Genomic DNA, 21260 nt, shown 5'->3' on the forward strand with positions numbered 1-21260 from the left:
TCACCGAGCGACAAGTTTCGCTAAGTTTTGAAATGGTTTTGAGTGGAACTATTACGGAAAAATACGAGCAGAAAATCAGCATGTTGGTGGGCGAAGCTATTAGTGAAACATAGAGCAACAAGGGTTCAAAAACTAATGCAATGAGATTTGGACCAAGAATAACGGCAAGTTGGAGACGAGTTAGCAAGTTGGCGTAGAATATTTATAAACTGTGCATAATATGACCAACAAAAAAGTATATGAGGCCAAGGTGCTGGCTGGCCTCCAAAGTGGAGATATGGGCGATCCAAAGTTTGTACCCAAGTACGAACAAGTATGGAAAAAACAGGGTAAGGTACCAAGTACCATGAATAACTTCGGCTGTAGATGGCCGAGCAAGACAAACGGCTCATCGTTGGAAAGGTCTCTGGGAGACCTATCTACCCTGAAAGTTTCATTAGGCTGAGTTGAAAGACCACGGAGATATTAGGTGATGATGGTCCAATTCTGGGACCAAGTCGCAGGAAATGGCACTTGCCCAAAGTCACCCTTGGAAGGTGAATACCGGCTGACCGGTAAGAGATAGCGACTTGGCGTAGAATATTCATAAGTTGGGCGTGTAAAGACGCAACTTTCATTATATGGGGGCAACCCGGTCAGGGTGCTCCAAGTCGGTCGTTTGGTCGGTTTATGGTTTGGGCCGACCACGTGGTGTACCAGGTTGAGGTACCTTTCATGAATTATAACTCGGTCAGTTTACCACCGAGCGACAAGTTGCGGTGTGTTTTGGAATGGTCCTGAGTGGAACTATTAGGGAAAAATACGAACAGAAAATCAGCGTGTTGGTGGGCGAAGCTATTAGTGAAACATAGAGCAACAAGGGTCCAAAAACGAATGAAATGAGACTTGGACCAAGAATAACCGCAAGTTGTAGACGAGGTAGCAAGTTTGCGTAGAATATTTATAAACTGTGCATAATATGACCAACAAAAAAGTATATGGGGACAAGGCGGTAGCTGGCCTCCAAAGTGGAGATATGGGTGATTCATGTTTTGCACCCAAGTACGAACAAGTATGGTAAAAACAGGGTAAGGTACCAAGTACCATGAATAACTTCGGCTGTAGATGGCCTAGCGAGACAATTTCTATATCGTTGGAAAGGTCTTGGGGAGACCTATCTACCCTGAAAGTTTCATGAGGCTGAGTGGAAAGACCACGGAGATATTAGGTGATGATGGTCCAATTCGGGGACCAAGTCGCAGGAAATGGCACTTGACCAAAATCACCCTTGAAAGATGAATACCGGCTGACCGGTAAGAGATAGCGACTTGTCGTAGAATATTCATACGTTTGGCAGGTAAAGACGCAACTTTCATTATATGGGAGCAAACCGGTCAGGGTGCTCCAAGTCGGTCGTTTGGTCGGTTTATGGTTTGGGCCGACCATGTGCTGTACCAGGTAGAGGTACCTTTCATGAATTATAACTCGGTCAGTTTGCCACCGACCGACAAGTCACGGTGTGATTTAGAATGGTCTTGATTGGAACTATTACGGAAAAATACGAATAGAAAATCCGCATGTTGGTGGGCGAAGCTATTAGTGAATCATATAGCAAAATGGGTCCAAAAACGAACGAAATGGGACTTGGACCAAGAATAACGGCAAGTTGGAGAAGAGATAGCAAGTTGGCGTAGAACAATTATAAACTGTGCATGGTATGACCAACAAAAAAGTATATGTGGCCCAGGCGGTAGCTGGCCTCCAAAGTGGAGATATGGGTGATTCATGGTTTGCACCCAAGTATGGCAAAAACTGGTAGAGGTACCTTTCATGAATTATAACTCAGGCTGTATGGCACTTAGCGGGACGCTTGACTCTGGTGTGGAATAGTCCTGAGTGGGACTATCAAGGAAAAATACGAACAAAAAATAACCATGTCCACGGACGAAGGTATTAGCGAAACTTAGAGCGAAATTGCGACCAAGTCGCTGGAAATGGCCCTTGAACCAAGTATACCGTCAAGGCGGTACGAGATAGCGAGTTGACGTAGAACATTTATAAGTTTGCCTTTACGAGACGAAAGTTTAGTTATATGGGGCCAACCCGCCCAGGGTTGTCCAAGTCGGTCATATGGCTGATCGAAATTTTCGACCAAGTACTGAGAAAACAGGGTAAGGTACCAAGTACCTCGAATAACTTCGGCTGTAGATGTCCGAGCGAAGCAAACGGCATAGCGTTGGAAAGGTCTTGAAGTGCTCTAAACACCCTGAAAGTATGAGAACGCTATCTGGAAAACTCGTGGAGATATTAGCGAAACATAGGGCCCAAAAGATACCAAGTCGCAGGAAATGGGCCCTCCACGAACACCCCAAAATCCCAATTACGGCTACGTTGCAGGCCAGCTAGCGAAGTGAAATGTTCTAGACAAAACTAGAACACGTTGATGCGCAACTTTTTGAATAAGAACTTTTTTCGATATCTGGTCCCCAAAGGGGGGATATGGGCGATCCAAAGATTTTTCCAAGTTTCGGTACTTTTTACGGTATCGCTCATAGCTCCGGCTGTATGCAAGCAAATGGTAACCTAAGACATGATTTGGAAAGGATAAGAGTAGTACTAACTTACGATAGAACACAGCGAAGCGCTATCGGTTCATGGAAAGGCCGATATAAGCAGTCAAAGATGAAAAATGTTGACAAAATGAACAAAAATTACCTTGGTACGCGAATAGTGGCCAGGGATGAAGAGGTACGAAGGTGGTGTAGAACAATTATAATTAGGGCTTGGTACGCTTTAAAAGTTTGCCGAAGACCGCAAAGCGCTCAGACCCATAGAAAGTGGCCATTTGGGCCGAACAGTGCGTGCAAAGAGGTGAAAAAGCAAAAATTGCACTTTATGGGGCGATTTGCGGGGGGAAGGAGGGGTCGGAGGGGTAAATGTCTCATGGCCAAAAAGTCTTATCTCATCAAGATCTAAAACATTGCCGAAGACCGCAAAGCGCTAGCTCGCAATCGAAAAATCGCGATTTTGAAAATTTTCTAAGTGTTGGGCCCCCTAAGGAAAAGTAACAAAAATCACCTTTGGCCCCAATTTTGAGCATGAAGGAATCGTTTCCGAGGCATGGTGTCTTCGGCAAAAAGTTTCATCTACTTACGACTAGTCAAATAAAAAATTGAGAAACACAAACGGTATGGCTATGCCGAAGCTCGATACACCCGAAAAAATCCCAAAAAAGTCGAAAATGTCGAAAAATGAGAAAACTCTATATTCGTACTCTACTCGAGCCCTAAATATTGAAAAGTGAAACCCGCGATCGATTTGGAACAAAAAATTGACCTAGGCAAAGTTGTATGACGGTCCGCACCTTTGAAAAATCTGGTAAGTGTATTTTAGACAGACTCGAAAAAAGTCGCCCCGAGTCCCCTTACGTTGAAAATCCGAAAAAGTCGAAATTGTTGAAAATGTTAAAAAGCCTCTTTTGGTGGTCCATGGCACCACTAGATATTGAAAAGTGAGGTCCGCGGCCAATCCGGAAGAAAAAGTTAGCTAGGCAAACTTGTTTGTCGGTCGATACAAAAAACGGCTCGGTGAGTGTATTTTCGACAGGCTTCAAAAAACAATCCTTTCTCCATACAATTTCAATCGATTTTAAAAAAATTCGAGATAGCGCTTTGAAGTCTTCGGCAATAATGTAGAAATCGGGTTTTTAAACACATTTTACTTTTGGGTTTTTTTCGATCCGTCGCTTGGTTCGCCCGCAATCGCGAGAAAACGAAAAAACACGTTTACAAAATTCGTCCGGAATTTTGTGATCGCCGTCCATACATTTTCGATCGATTTTTAAAATTTCGAGATAGCGCTTTGGTGTCTTCGGCAATAATGTAGAAATCGGGTTTTTAAACACATTTTACTTTTGGGTTTTTTTCGATCCGTCGCTTGGTTCGCCCGCAATCGCGAGAAAACGAAAAAACACGTTTACAAAATTCCGGACGAATTTTGTGAACGCCGTCCATACATTTTCGATCGATTTTTAAAATTTCGAGATAGCGCTTTGGTGTCTTCGGCAATAATGTAGAAATCGGGTTTTTAAACACATTTTACTTTTGGGTTTTTTTCGATCCGACGCTTAGTTCGCCCGCAATTGAGAGAAAACGAAAAAACACGTTTACAAAATTCCGGACGAATTTTGTGAACGCCGTCCATACATTTTCGATCGATTTTTAAAATTTCGAGATAGCGCTTTGGTGTCTTCGGCAATAATGTAGAAATCGGGTTTTTAAACACATTTTACTTTTGGGTTTTTTTCGATCCGACGCTTAGTTCGCCCGCAATTGAGAGAAAACGGAAAAACACGTTTACAAAATTCCGGACGAATTTTGTGAACGCCGTCCATACATTTTCGATCGATTTTTAAAATTTCGAGATAGCGCTTTGGTGTCTTCGGCAATAATGTAGAAATCGGGTTTTTAAACACATTTTACTTTTGGGTTTTTTTCGATCCGACGCTTAGTTCGCCCGCAATTGAGAGAAAACGGAAAAACACGTTTACAAAATTCCGGACGAATTTTGTGATCGCCGTCCATACATTTTCGATCGATTTTTAAAATTTCGAGATAGCGCTTTGGTGTCTTCGGCAATAATGTAGAAATCGGGTTTTTAAACACATTTTACTTTTGGGTTTTTTTCGATCCGACGCTTAGTTCGCCCGCAATTGAGAGAAAACGGAAAAACACGTTTACAAAATTCCGGACGAATTTTGTGAACGCCGTCCATACATTTTCGATCGATTTTTAAAATTTCGAGATAGCGCTTTGGTGTCTTCGGCAATAATGTAGAAATCGGGTTTTTAAATACATTTTACTTTTGGGTTTTTTTCGATCCGACGCATAGTTCGCGCGCAATCGAGAGAAAACGGAAAAACACGTTTACAAAATTCCGGACGAATTTTGTGATCGCCGTCCATACATTTTCGATCGATTTTTAAAATTTCGAGATAGCGCTTTGGTGTCTTCGGCAATAATGTAGAAATCGGGTTTTTAAACACATTTTACTTTTGGGTTTTTTTCGATCCGACGCATAGTTCGCGCGCAATCGAGAGAAAACGGAAAAACACGTTTACAAAATTCCGGACGAATTTTGTGATCGCCGTCCATACATTTTCGATCGATTTTTAAAATTTCGAGATAGCGCTTTGGTGTCTTCGGCAATAATGTAGAAATCGGGTTTTTAAACACATTTTACTTTTGGGTTTTTTTCGATCCGTCGCTTGGTTCGCCCGCAATCGAGAGAAAACGGAAAAACACGTTTACAAAATTCCGGACGAATTTTGTGATCGCCGTCCATACATTTTCGATCGATTTTTAAAATTTCGAGATAGCGCTTTGGTGTCTTCGGCAATAATGTAGAAATCGAGTTTTTAAACACATTTTACTTTTGGGTTTTTTTCGATCCGACGCTTAGTTCGCCCGCAATTGAGAGAAAACGGAAAAACACGTTTACAAAATTCGTCCGGAATTGTGTGAACGCTCTCCATACATTTTCACCTTTGGGTCGTGAATACCGGCTGACCGATAAGAGATAGCGACTTGTCGTAGAATATTTATATGTTGGACGTTGGAAGACGCAACTTTCATTATATGGGAGCAACCCGGTCAGGGTGCTCCAAGTCGGTCGTTTGGTCGGTTTATGGTTTGGGCCGACCATGTGCTGTAGCAGGTAGAGGTACCTTTCATGAATTATAACTCGGTCAGTTTTTCACCGAGCGACAAGTTACGCTGTGATTTGGAATGGTCTTGAAAGGAACTATTACGGAAAAATACGAATAGAAAATCAGCATGTTGGTGGGCGAAGCTATTAGTGAAACATAGAGCAACAAGGGTCCGAAATCGAATGAAATGGGACTTGGACCAAGAAAAGCGGCAAGTTGGAGACGAGGTAGCAAGTTGGCGTAGAATATTTATAAACTGTGCATTATATGGCCAACAAAAAAGTATATGGGGACAAGGCGGTAGCTGGCCTCCAAAGTGGAGATATGGGTGATTCATGTTTTGCACCCAAGTACGAACAAGTATGGTGAAAACAGGGTAAGGTACCAAGTACCTTTAATAACTTCGGCTGTAGATGGCCTAGCGAGCCAATTGGCATATCGTTGGAAAGGTCTTGGGGAGACCTATCTACCCTGAAAGTTTCATGAGGCTGAGTTGAAAGACCACGGAGATATTAGGGGATGATGGTCCAATTCGGGGACCAAGTCGCAGGAAATGGCACTTGACCAAAACCACCCTTGAAAGGTGAATACCGGCTGACCGGTAAGAGATAGCGACTTGGCGTAAAATATTCATACGTTGGGCGGGTATAGACGCAAATTGCATTATATGGGAGCAACCCGGTCAGGGTGCTCCAAGTCGGTCGTTTGGTCGGTTTATGATTTGGGCCGACCATGTGCTGTACCAGGTAGAGGTACCTTTCATGAATTATAACTCGGTCAGTTTGCCACCGACCGACAAGTCACGGTGTGATTTAGAATTGTCTTGATTGGAACTATTACGGAAAAATACGAATGGAAAATCAGCATGTTGGTGGGCGAAGCTATTAGTGAAACATAGAGCAACAAGGGTCCAAAAACGAATGAAATGGGACTTGAACCAAGAATAACGGCAAGTTGGAGAAGAGATAGCTAGTTGGCGTAGAACAATTATAAACTGTGCATTATATGGCTAACAAAAAAGTATATGGGGACAAGGCGGTAGCTGGCCCCCAAAGTGGAGATATGGGTGATTCATGTTTTGCACCCAAGTACGAACAAGTATGGTGAAAACAGGGTAAGGTACCAAGTACCATGAATAACTTCGGCTGTCGATGGCCGAGCGAGGCAAAGCGCATATCGTTGGAAAGGTCTTGGGGAGACCTATCTACCCTGAAAGTTTTATGAGGCTGAATTGAAAGACCACGGAGATATTAGGTGATGATGGTCCAATTCGGGGACCAAGTCGCAGGAAATGGCACTTGACCAAAATCACCCTTGAAAGGTGATTACCGGCTGACCGATAAGAGATAGCGACTTGTCGTAGAATATTTATATGTTGGACGTTGGAAGACGCAACTTTCATTATATGGGGGCAACCCAGTCAGGGTGCTCCAAGTCGGTCGTTTGGTCGGTTTATGGTTTGGGCCGACCACGTGGTGTACCAAGTTGAGGTAACTTTCATGAATTATAACTCGGTCAGTTTGCCACCGAGCGACAAGCTGCGGTGTGTTTTGGAATGATCTTAAGTTGGACTATCAAGGAAAAATACAAATAAAAAATCAGCTTGTCAATGGCCGAAGCTATTAGTGAATCATATAGCAAAATGGGTCCAAAAACGAACGAAATGGGACTTGGACCAAGAATAACTGCAAGTTGGAGAAGAGATAGCAAGTTGGCGTAGAACAATTATATTTGGTGCATGGTATGACCAACAAGAAAGTATATGAGGCCAAGGTGCTGGCTGGCCTCCAAAGTGGAGATATTAGCGATCCAAAGTTTGTACCCAAGTACGAACAAGTATGGAAAAAACAGGGTAAGGTACCAAGTACCATTAATAACTTCGGCTGTAGATGGCCGAGCGAGGCAAACGGCTCACCGTTGGAAAGGTCTTGGGGAGACCTATCTACCCTGAAAGTTTCATGAGGCTGAGTTGAAAGACCACGGAGATATTAGGTGATGATGGTCCAATTCGGGGACCAAGTCGCAGGAAATGGCACTTGACCAAAACCACCCTTGAAAGGTGAATACCGGCTGACCGGTAAGAGAAAGCGACTTGGCGTAGAATATTCATACGTTTGGCAGGTATAGACGCATCTTTCATTATATGGGGGCAACCCGGTCAGGGTGCTTCAAGTCGGTCGTTTGGTCGGTTTATGTTTTGGGCCGACCACGTGGTGTACCAAATTGAGGTACCTTTCATGAATTATAACTCGGTCAGTTTGCCACCGAGCGACGAGTTGCGGGGTGTTTTGGAATGGTTTTGAGTGGAACTATCAAGGAAAAATAAAAATAGAAAATCAGCTTGTCCATGGCCGAAGCTATTAGTGAATCATATAGCAAAATGGGTCCAAAAACGAACGAAATGGGACTTGGACCAAGAATAACGGCAAGTTGGAGAAGAGATAGCTAGTTGGCGTAGAACAATTATAAACTGTGCATGGTATGACCAACAAAAAAGTATATGTGGCCCAGGCGGTAGCTGGCCTCCAAAGTGGAGATATGGGTGATTCATGGTTTGCACCCAAGTATGGCAAAAACTGGTAGAGGTACCTTTCATGAATTATAACTCAGGCTGTATGGCACTTAGCGGGACGCTTGACTCTGGTATGGAATAGTTCTGAGTGGGACTATCAAGGAAAAATACGAACAAAAAATAACCATGTCCACGGATGAAGGTATTAGCGAAACTTAGAGCGAAATTGCGACCAAGTCGCTGGAAATGGCCCTTGAACCAAGTATACCGTCAAGGCGGTACGAGATAGCGAGTTGACGTAGAACATTTATAAGTTTGCCTTTACGAGACAAAAGTTTAGTTATATGGGGTCAACCCGCCCAGGGTTGTCCAAGTCGGTCATATGGCTGATCGAAATTTTCGACCAAGTACTGAGAAAACAGGGTAAGGTACCAAGTACCTCGAATAACTTCGGCTGTAGATGTCCGAGCGAAGCAAACGGCATAGCGTTGGAAAGGTCTTGAAGTGCTCTAAACACCCTGAAAGTATGAGATCGCTATCTGGAAAACTCGTGGAGATATTAGCGAAACATAGGGCCCAAAAGATACCAAGTCGCAGGAAATGGGCCCTCCAAGAACACCCTAAAATCCCAATTACGGCTAAGTTGCAGGCCAGCTAGCGAAGTGAAATGTTCTAGGCATAACTAGAACACGTTAAGGCGCAACTTTTTGAATAAGAACTTTTTTCGATATCTGGTCCCCAAAGGGGGGATATGGGCGATCAAACGATTTTTCCAAGTTTCGGTACTTTTTACGGTATCGCTCATAGCTCCGGCTGTAAGCAAGCAAATGGCAACCTAAGATATGATTTGGAAAGGTAAAGAGTAGTACTAACTTACGTTAGAACACAGCGAAGCGCTATCGGTTCATGGCAAGGCCGATATAAGCAGTCAAAAATGAAAAATGTTGACAAAATGAACAAAAATTACCTTGGTACGCGAATAGTGGCCAGGGATGAAGAGGTACGAAGGTGGTGGGGAATAATTATAATAAGGAATTGGTACGATCTATAAGTTTGCCGAAGACCGCAAAGCGCTCAGACCCATAGAAAGTGGCCATTTGGGCCGAACAGTGCGTGCAAAGAGGTGAAAAAGCAAAAATTGCACTTTGATGGGCGATTTGCGGGGGGAAGGAGGGGTCGGAGGGGTAAATGTCTCATGGCCAAAAAGTCTTATCTCATCAAGATCTAAAACATTGCCGAAGACCGCAAAGCGCTAGCTCGCAATCGAAAAATCGCGATTTTGAAAAATTTCTAAGTGTTGGGCCCCCTAAGGAAAAGTAACAAAAATCACCTTTGGCCCCAATTTTGAGCATGAAGGAGTCGTTTCCGAGGCATGGTGTCTTCGGCAAAAAGTTTCATCTACTCGAGTACTTACGACTAGTCAAATAAAAAATTGAGAAACACAAACGGTATGGCTATGCCGAAGCTCGATACACCCGAAAAAATCCCAAAAAAGTCGAAAATGTCGAAAAATGAGAAAACCCTATATTCGTACTCTACTTGAGCCCTAAATATTGAAAAGTGAAACCCGCGATCGATTTGGAACAAAAAATTGACCTAGGCAAAGTTGTATGACGGTCCGCACCTTTGAAAAATCTGGTAAGTGTAATTTAGACAGACTCGGAAAAAGTCGCCCCGAGTCCCCTTACATTAAAAATCCGAAAAAGTCGAAATTGTTGAAAATGTTAAAAAGCCTCTTTTGGTGGTCCATGGCACCACTAGATATTGAAAAGTGAGGTCCGCGGCCAATCCGGAAGAAAAAGTTAGCTAGGCAAACTTGTTTGTCGGTCGATACAAAAAACGGCTCGGTGAGTGTATTTTCGACAGGCTTCAAAAAACAATCCTTTCTCCATACAATTTCAATCGATTTTAAAAATTTCGAGATAGCGCTTTGAAGTCTTCGGCAATAATGTAGAAATCGGGTTTTTAAACACATTTTACTTTTGGGTTTTTTTCGATCCGTCGCTTGGTTCGCCCGCAATTGAGAGAAAACGGAAAAACACGTTTACAAAATTCTGGACGAATTTTGTGATCGCCGTCCATACATTTTCGATCGATTTTTAAAATTTCGAGATAGCGCTTTGGTGTCTTCGGCAATAATGTAGAAATCGGGTTTTTAAACACATTTTACTTTTGGGTTTTTTTCGATCCGTCGCTTGGTTCGCCCGCAATCGCGAGAAAACGAAAAAACACGTTTACAAAATTCCGGACGAATTTTGTGAACGCCGTCCATACATTTTCGATCGATTTTTAAAATTTCGAGATAGCGCTTTGGTGTCTTCGGCAATAATGTAGAAATCGGGTTTTTAAACACATTTTACTTTTGGGTTTTTTTCGATCCGACGCTTAGTTCGCCCGCAATTGAGAGAAAACGAAAAAAATTTCAAATTTATGAAAAATCGACTAAGTCCGAGATGCCTTTAAGTAGGGATGCTGTATTAAGATGGGAGATGAATGAGATCAAGATTCATCTCCATGCAGCATCCCATTCATCGCCCAGCATCCTAACATATGAATTTCTATGAATTTATGAAAAATCGACTAAGTCCGAGATGCATTTAAGTTGGGATGCTGTATTAAGATGGGAGATGTAGTAGATCAAGATTCATCTCCATGCAGCATCCCATTCATCTCCCAGCATCCTAACATATGAATTTCTTAGAATTTATGAAAAATCGACTAAGTCCGAGATGCCTTTAAGTAGGGATGCTGTATTAAGATGGGAGATGAAGAAGATCAAGATTCATCTCCATGCAGCATCCCATTCATCTCGCAGCATCCTAGCATTTGTTTTTCTTAGAATTTATGAAAAATCGACTAAGTCCGAGATGCCTTTAAGTAGGGATGCTGTATTAAGATGGGAGATGAAGAAGATCAATATTCATCTCCATGCAGCATCCCATTCATCTCGCAGCATCCTAACATATGTTTTTCTTAGAATTTATGAAAAATCGACTAAGTCCGAGATGCCTTTAAGTAAGGATGCTGTATTGAGATGTGAGATGAAGAAGATCAAGATTCATCTCCATGCAGCATCCCATTCATCTCGCAGCATCCTAACATTTGTTTTTCTTAGAATTTATGAAAAATCGACTAAGTCCGAGATGCCTTTACGCAGGGATGCTGTATTAAGATTGGAGATGAAGAAGATCAAGATTCATCTCCATGCAGCATCCCATTCATCTCGCAGCATCCTAACATATGAATTTCTTAGAATTTATGAAAAATCGACTAAGTCCGAGATGCCTTTAAGTAGGGATGCTGTATTAAGATGGGAGATGAAAAAGATCAAGATTTTTCTCCATGCAGCATCCCATGCATCTCGCAGCATCCTAACATATGAATTTCTTAGAATATATGAAAAATCGACTAAGTCCGAGATGCCTTTAAGTAGAGATGCTGTATTAAGATGGAAGATGAAGAAGATCAACATTCATCTCCATGCAGCATCCCATTCATCTCGCTGCATCCAAACATATGTTTTTCTAGGAGATTATGAAAAATCGACTAAGTCCGAGATGCATTCAAGTAGGGATGCTGTATTGAGATGGAAGATGAAGAAGATCAAGATTCATCTCCATGCAGCATCCCATTCATCTCGCAGCATCCTAACATATGTTTTTCTTAGAATTTATGAAAAATCGCCTAAGTCCGAGATGCCTTTAAGTAGGGATGCTGTATTGCGATGGGAGATGTAGAAGATCAAGATTCATCTCCATGCAGCATCCCATTCATCTCGCAGCATCCTAACATATGTTTTTCTTAGAATTTATGAAAAATCGACTAAGTCTGAGATGCCTTTAAGTAGGGATGCTGTATTGAGATGGGGGATGAAGAAGATCAAGATTCATCTCCATGCAGCATCCTATTCATCTCGCAGCATCCTAACATTTGTTTTTCTTAGAATTTATGAAAAATCGACTAAGTCCGAGATGCATTCAAGTAAGGATGCTGTATTGAGATGGAAGATGAAGAAGATCAAGATTCATCTCCATGCAGCATCCCATTCATCTCGCAGCATCCTAACATATGTTTTTCTTAGAATTTATGAAAAATCGACTAAGTCTGAGATGCCTTTAAGTAGGGATGCTGTATTGAGATGGGGGATGAAGAAGATCAAGATTCATCTCCATGCAGCATCCCATTCATCTCGCAGCATCCTAACATATGTTTTTCTAAGAATTTATTAAAAATCGACTAAGTCCGAGATGCCTTTAAGAAGGAATGCTGTATTAAGATTGGAGATGAAGAATATCAAGATTCTTCTCCATGCAGCATCCCATTTATCTCGCAGCATCCTAACATATGAATTTCTATGAATTTATGAAAAATCGACTAAGTCCGAGATGCCTTTAAGTAGGGATGCTGTATTGAGATGGGAGATGTAGGAGATCAAGATTCATCTCCATGCAGCATCCCATTCATCTCCCAGCATCCTAACATATGAATTTCTTAGAATTTATGAAAAATCGACTAAGTCCGAGAAGCCTTTAAGTAGGGATGCTGTATTAAGATGGGAGATGAATGAGATCAAGATTCATCTCCATGCAGCATCCCATTCATCTCCCAGCATCCTAACATATGAATTTCTATGAATTTATGAAAAATCGACTAAGTCCGAGATGCATTTAAGTAGGGATGCTGTATTAAGATGGGAGATGAAGAAGATCAAGATTCATCTCCATGCAGCATCCCATTCATCTCGCAGCATCCTTACATATGAATTTCTATGAATTTATGAAAAATCGACTAAGTCCGAGATGGCTTTAAGTAGGGATGCTGTATTAAGATGGGAGATGAAGAAGATCAAGATTAATCTCCATGCAGCATCCCATTCATCTCGCAGCAACCTAACATATGTTTTTCTTAGAATTTATGAAAAATCGACTAAGTCCGAGATGCCTTTAAGTAGGGATGCTATATTGAGATGGGAGATGAAAAAGATCAAGATTCATCTCCATGCAGCATCCCATTCATCTCGCAGCATCCTTACATATGAATTTCTATGAATTTATGAAAAATCGACTAAGTCCGAGATGCCTTTAAGTAGGGATGCTGTATTGAGATGAGAGATGAAGGAGATCAAGATTCATCTCCATGCAGCATCCCATTCATCTCTAAGCATCCTAACATATGAATTTCTTAGAATTTATGAAAAATCGACTAAGTCCGAGATGCCTTTAAGTAGGGATGCTGTATTAAGATGGGAGATGTAGGAGATCAAGATGCATCTCCATGCAGCATCCCATTCATCTCGCAGCATCCTAACATATGAATTTCTATGAATTTATGAAAAATCGACTAAGTCCGAGATGCCTTTAAGTAGGGATGCTGTATTGAGATGGGAGATGTAGGAGATCAAGATTCATCTCCATGCAGCATCCCATTCATCTCGCAGCATCCTAACATATGAATTTCTTAGAATTTATGAAAAATCGACTAAGTCCAAGATGCCTTTAAGTAGGGATGCTGTATTCAGATGGAGGATGAAGAAGATCAAGATTCATCTCCATGCAGCATCCCATTCATCTCGCAGCATCCTAACATATGTTTTTCTAAGAATTTATGAAAAATCGACTAAGTCCGAGATGCCTTTAAGTAGGGATGCTGTATTAAGATTGGAGATGAAAAAGATCAAGATTCATCTCCATGCAGCATCCCATTCATCTCGCAGCATCCTAACATATGTTTTTTTTTAGAATTTATGAAAAATCGACTAAGTCCGAGATGCCTTTAAGTAGGGATGCTGTATTAAGATGGGAGATGAAGAAGATCAAGATTCATCTCCATGCAGCATCCCATTCATCTCGCAGCATCCTAACATATGTTTTTCTTAGAATTTATGAAAAATCGACTAAGTCCGAGATGCCTTTAAGTAGGGATGCTGTATTAAGATGGGAGATGAAGAAGATCATGATTCATCTCCATGCAGCATCCCATTCATCTCCCAGCATCCTTACAGATGAATTTCTTAGAATTTATGAAAAATCGACTAAGTCCGAGATGCCTTTAAGTAGGTATGCTGTATTAAGATGGGAGATTAAGAAGATCAAGGTTCATCTTCATGCAGCATCCCATTCATCTCCCAGCATCCTAACATATGTTTTTTTAAGAATTTATGAAAAATCAACTAAGTCCGAGATGCCTTTAAGTAGGGATGCTGTATTAAGATGGGAGATGAAGAAGATCAAGATTCATCTCCATGCAGCATCCCATTCATCTCCAAGCATCCTAACATATGTTTTTCTAAGAATTTATGAAAAATCGACTGAGTCCGAGATGCCTTTAAGTAGGGATGCTGTATTGAGATGGGAGATGAAGGAGATCAAGATTCATCTCCATGCAGCATCGCATTCATCTCGCAGCATCCTAACATATGTTTTTGTTAGAATTTATGAAAAATCGACTAAGTCCGAGATGCCTTTAAGTAGGGATGCTGTATTGAGATGGGAGATGAAGAAGATCAAGATTCATCTCCATGCAGCATCCCATTCATCTCGCAGGATCCTTACAAATGTTTCTCTTAGAATTTATGAAAAATCGACTAAGTCCGAGATGCCTTTAAGTAGGGATGCTGTATTGAGATGGGAGATGAAGAAGATCAAGATTCATCTCCATGCAGCATCCCATTCATTTCGCAGCATCCTAACATATGAATTTCTATGAATTTATGAAAAATCGACTAAGTCCGAGATGCCTTTAAGTAGGGATGCTGTATTGAGATGGGAGATGAAGAAGATCAAGATTCATCTCCATGCAGCATCCCATTCATCTCGCAGCATCCTAACATATGTTTTTTTTTAGAATTTATGAAAAATCGACTAAGTCCGAGATGCCTTTAAGTAGGGATGCTGTATTGAGATGGGAGATGTAGGAGATCAAGATTCATCTCAATGCAGCATCCCATTTATCTCCCAGCATCCTAACATATGAATTTCTGAGAATTTATGAAAAATCGACTAAGTCCGAGATGCCTTTAAGTAGGGATGCTGTATTAAGATGGGAGATGAAGAAGATCAAGATTCATCTCCATGCAGCATCCCATTAATCTCCCAGCATCCTAACATATGAATTTCTATGAATTTATGAAAAATCGTTTAAGTCCGAGATGGCTTTAAGTAGGGATGCTGTATTGAGATGAGAGATGTAGGAGATCAAGATTCATCTCCATGCAGCATCCCATTCATCTCGCAGCATCCTAACATATTGTTTTCTTAGAATTTATGAAAAATCGACTAAGTCCGAGATGCCTTTAAGTAGGGATGCTGTATCGAGATGGGAAATGAAGAAGATCAAGATTCATCTCCATGCAGCATCCCATTCATCTCGCAGCATCCTAACATATGTTTTTCTTAGAATTTATGAAAAATTGACTAAGTCCGAGATGCATTTAAGTAGGGATGCTGTATTAAGATGGGAGATGAAGAAGATCAAGATTCATCTCCATGCAGCATCCCATTCATCTCGCAGCATCCTAACATATGAATTTCTTAGAATTTATGAAAAATCGACTAAGTCCGAGATGCCTTTAAGTAGGGATGCTGTATTAAGATGGGAGATGAAGAAGATCAAGATTCATCTCCATGCAGCATCCCATTCATCTCGCAGCATCCTAACATATGTTTTTCTTAGAATTAATGAAAAATCGACTAAGTCCGAGATGCCTTTAAGAAGGGATGCTGTATTAGTATGGGAGATGAAGAAGATCAAGATTCATCTCCATGCAGCATCCCATTCATCTCGCAGCATCCTAACATATGTTTTTCTTAGAATTTATGAAAAATCGACCAAGTCCGAGATGCCTTTAAGTAGGGATGCTGTATCGAGATGGGAGATGAAGAAGATCAAGATTCATCTCCATGCAGCATCCCATTCATCTCGCAGCATCCTAACATATGTTTTTCTTAGAATTTGTGAAAAATCGACTAAGTCCGAGATGCCTTTAAGTAGGGATGCTGTATTAAGATGGGAGATGTAGGAGATCAAGATTCATCTCCATGCAGCATCCCATTCATCTCGCAGCATCCCTACTTATGTTTTTCTTAGAATTTATGAAAAATTGACTAAGTCCGAGATGCCTTTAAGTAGGGATGCTGTATTAAGATGGGAGATGAAGAAGATCAAGATTCATCTCCATGCAGCATCCCATTCATCTCGCAGCATCCTAACATATGAATTTCTTAGAATTTATGAAAAATCGACTAAGTCCGAGATGCCTTTAAGTAGGGATGCTGTATTAAGATGGGAGATGAAGAAGATCAAGATTCATCTCCATGCAGCATCCCATTCATCTCGCAGCATCCTAACATATGTTTTTCTTAGAATTTATGAAAAATTGACTAAGTCCGAGATGCCTTTAAGTAGGGATGCTGTATTAAGATGGGAGATGAAGAAGATCAAGATTCATCTCCATGCAGCATCCCATTCATCTCGCAGCATCCTAACATATGAATTTCTTAGAATTTATGAAAAATCGACTAAGTCCGAGATGCCTTTAAGTAGGGATGCTGTATTAAGATGGGAGATGAAGAAGATCAAGATTCATCTCCATGCAGCATCCCATTCGACTCCCAGCATCCTTACATATGTTTTTCTTAGGATTTATGAAAAATCGACTATGTCCGAGATGCCTTTAAGTAGGGATGCTGTATTAAGATGGGAGATGTAGAAGATCAAGATTCATCTCCATGCAGCATCCCATTCATCTCGCAGCATCCTAACATATGTTTTTCTTAGAATTTATGAAAAATCGACCAAGTCCGAGATGCCTTTAAGTAGGGATGCTGTATCGAGATGGGAGATGAAGAAGATCAAGATTCATCTCCATGCAGCATCCCATTCATCTCGCAGCATCCTAACATATGTTTTTCTTAGAATTTGTGAAAAATCGACTAAGTCCGAGATGGCTTTAAGTAGGGATGCTGTATTAAGATGGGAGATGAAGAAGATCAAGATTCATCTCCATGCAGCATCCCATTAATCTCGCAGCATCCTTACATATGAATTTCTTAGAATTTATGAAAAATTGACTAAGTCCGAGATTCCTTTAAGTAGGAATGCTGTATTGAGATGGGAGATGACGAAGATCAAGATTCATCTCCATGCAGCATCCCGTTCATCTCGCAGCATCCTAACATATCAATTTCTTAGAATTTATGAAAAATCGACTAAGTCCGAGATGCCTTTAAGTAGGGATGCTGTATTAAGATGGGAGATGAAGAAGATCAAGATTCATCTCCATGCAGCATCCCATTCATCTCGCAGCATCCTAACATATGTTTTTCTTAGAATTTATGAAAAATTGACTAAGTCCGAGATGCCTTCAAGTAGGGATGCTGTATTGAGATGGGAGATGTAGGAGATCAAGATTCATCTCCATGCAGCATCCCATTCATCTCTCAGCATCCTAACATATGAATTTCTAAGAATTTATGAAAAATTGACTTAGTCCGAGATGCCTTTAAGTAGGGATGCTGTATTGAGATGGCAGATGTAGGAGATCAAGATTCATCTCCATGCAGCATCCCATTCATCTCGCAGCATCCTAACATATGTTTTTCTTAGAATTTGTGAAAAATCGACTAAGTCCGAGATGGCTTTAAGTAGGGATGCTGTATTAAGATGGGAGATGAAGAAGATCAAGATTCATCTCCATGCAGCATCCCATTCATCTCGCAGCATCCTAACATATGTTTTTCTTAGAATTTATGAAAAATTGACTAAGTCCGAGATGCCTTTAAGTAGGGATGCTGTATTAAGATGGGAGATGAAGAAGATCAAGATTCATCTCCATGCAGCATCCCATTAATCTCGCAGCATCCTTACATATGAATTTCTTAGAATTTATGAAAAATTGACTAAGTCCGAGATTCCTTTAAGTAGGAATGCTGTATTGAGATGGGAGATGACGAAGATCAAGATTCATCTCCATGCAGCATCCCGTTCATCTCGCAGCATCCTAACATATCAATTTCTTAGAATTTATGAAAAATCGACTAAGTCCGAGATGCCTTTAAGTAGGGATGCTGTATTAAGATGGGAGATGAAGAAGATCAAGATTCATCTCCATGCAGCATCCCATTCATCTCGCAGCATCCTAACATATGTTTTTCTTAGAATTTATGAAAAATTGACTAAGTCCGAGATGCCTTCAAGTAGGGATGCTGTATTGAGATGGGAGATGTAGGAGATCAAGATTCATCTCCATGCAGCATCCCATTCATCTCTCAGCATCCTAACATATGAATTTCTAAGAATTTATGAAAAATTGACTTAGTCCGAGATGCCTTTAAGTAGGGATGCTGTATTGAGATGGCAGATGTAGGAGATCAAGATTCATCTCCATGCAGCATCCCATTCATCTCGCAACATCCTAACATATGTTTTTCTTAGAATTTATGAAAAATTGACTAAGTCCGAGATGCCTTTAAGTAGGGATGCTGTATTAAGATGGGAGATGAAGAAGATCAAGATTCATCTCCATGCAGCATCCCATTCATCTCGCAGCATCCTAACATATGTTTTTCTTAGAATTTATGAAAAATTGACTAAGTCCGAGATGCCTTTAAGTAGGGATGCTGTATTAAGATGGGAGATGAAGAAGATCAAGATTCATCTCCATGCAGCATCCCATTCATCTCGCAGCATCCTAACATATGAATTTCTTAGAATTTATGAAAAATCGACTAAGTCCGAGATGCCTTTAAGTAGGGATGCTGTATTAAGATGGGAGATGTAGAAGATCAAGATTCATCTCCATGCAGCATCCCATTCATCTCGCAGCATCCTAACATATGTTTTTCTTAGAATTTGTGAAAAATCGACTTAGTCCGAGATGCCTTCAAGCAGGGATGCTGTATTGAGATGGGAGATGAAAAAGATCAAGATTCATCTCCATGCAGCATCCCATTCATCTCGCAGCATCCTAACATATGAATTTCTAAGAATTTGTGAAAAATCGACTAAGTCCGAGATGCCTTCAAGCAGGGATGCTGTATTGAGATGGGAGATGAAAAAGATCAAGATTCATCTCCATGCAGCATCCCATTCATCTCGCAGCATCCTAACATATGAATTTCTAAGAATTTATGAAAAATTGACTTAGTCCGAGATGCCTTTAAGTAGGGATGCTGTATTAAGATGGGAGATGTAGAAGATCAAGATTCATCTCCATGCAGCATCCCATTCATCTCGCAGCATCCTAACATATGTTTTTCTTAGAATTTATGAAAAATCGACCAAGTCCGAGATGCCTTTAAGTAGGGATGCTGTATCGAGATGGGAGATGAAGAAGATCAAGATTCATCTCCATGCAGCATCCCATTCATCTCGCAGCATCCTAACATATGTTTTTCTTAGAATTTGTGAAAAATCGACTAAGTCCGAGATGCCTTCAAGCAGGGATGCTGTATTAAGATGGGAGATGTAGAAGATCAAGATTCATCTCCATGCAGCATCCCATTCATCTCGCAGCATCCTAACATATGTTTTTCTTAGAATTTATGAAAAATCGACCAAGTCCGAGATGCCTTTAAGTAGGGATGCTGTATCGAGATGGGAGATGAAGAAGATCAAGATTCATCTCCATGCAGCATCCCATTCATCTCGCAGCATCCTAACATATGTTTTTCTTAGAATTTGTGAAAAATCGACTAAGTCCGAGATGCCTTCAAGCAGGGATGCTGTATTGAGATGGGAGATGAAAAAGATCAAGATTCATCTCCATGCAGCATCCCATTCATCTCGCAGCATCCTAACATATGAATTTCTAAGAATTTATGAAAAATTGACTTAGTCCGAGATGCCTTTAAGTAGGGATGCTGTATTGAGATGGCAGATGTAGGAGATCAAGATTCATCTCCATGCAGCATCCCATTCATCTCGCAGCATCCTAACATATGTTTTTCTTAGAATTTGTGAAAAATCGACTAAGTCCGAGATGGCTTTAAGTAGGGATGCTGTATTAAGATGGGAGATGAAGAAGATCAAGATTCATCTCCATGCAGCATCCCATTCATCTCGCAGCATCCTAACATATGTTTTTCTTAGAATTTATGAAAAATTGACTAAGTCCGAGATGCCTTTAAGTAGGGATGCTGTATTAAGATGGGAGATGAAGAAGATCAAGATTCATCTCCATGCAGCATCCCATTCATCTCGCAGCATCCTAACATATGTTTTTCTTAGAATTTATGAAAAATTGACTAAGTCCGAGATGCCTTTAAGTAGGGATGCTGTATTAAGATGGGAGATGAAGAAGATCAAGATTCATCTCCATGCAGCATCCCATTCATCTCGCAGCATCCTAACATATGAATTTCTTAGAATTTATGAAAAATCGACTAAGTCCGAGATGCCTTTAAGTAGGGATGCTGTATTAAGATGGGAGATGTAGAAGATCAAGATTCATCTCCATGCAGCATCCCATTCATCTCGCAGCATCCTAACATATGTTTTTCTTAGAATTTGTGAAAAATCGACTTAGTCCGAGATGCCTTCAAGCAGGGATGCTGTATTGAGATGGGAGATGAAAAAGATCAAGATTCATCTCCATGCAGCATCCCATTCATCTCGCAGCATCCTAACATATGAATTTCTAAGAATTTGTGAAAAATCGACTAAGTCCGAGATGCCTTCAAGCAGGGATGCTGTATTGAGATGGGAGATGAAAAAGATCAAGATTCATCTCCATGCAGCATCCCATTCATCTCGCAGCATCCTAACATATGAATTTCTAAGAATTTATGAAAAATTGACTTAGTCCGAGATGCCTTTAAGTAGGGATGCTGTATTAAGATGGGAGATGTAGAAGATCAAGATTCATCTCCATGCAGCATCCCATTCATCTCGCAGCATCCTAACATATGTTTTTCTTAGAATTTATGAAAAATCGACCAAGTCCGAGATGCCTTTAAGTAGGGATGCTGTATCGAGATGGGAGATGAAGAAGATCAAGATTCATCTCCATGCAGCATCCCATTCATCTCGCAGCATCCTAACATATGTTTTTCTTAGAATTTGTGA

The sequence above is a fragment of the Anopheles ziemanni genome (genome assembly GCF_943734765.1).
Source record: "Anopheles ziemanni chromosome X unlocalized genomic scaffold, idAnoZiCoDA_A2_x.2 X_unloc_19, whole genome shotgun sequence".
Lineage (NCBI taxonomy): Eukaryota > Metazoa > Arthropoda > Insecta > Diptera > Culicidae > Anopheles > Anopheles ziemanni.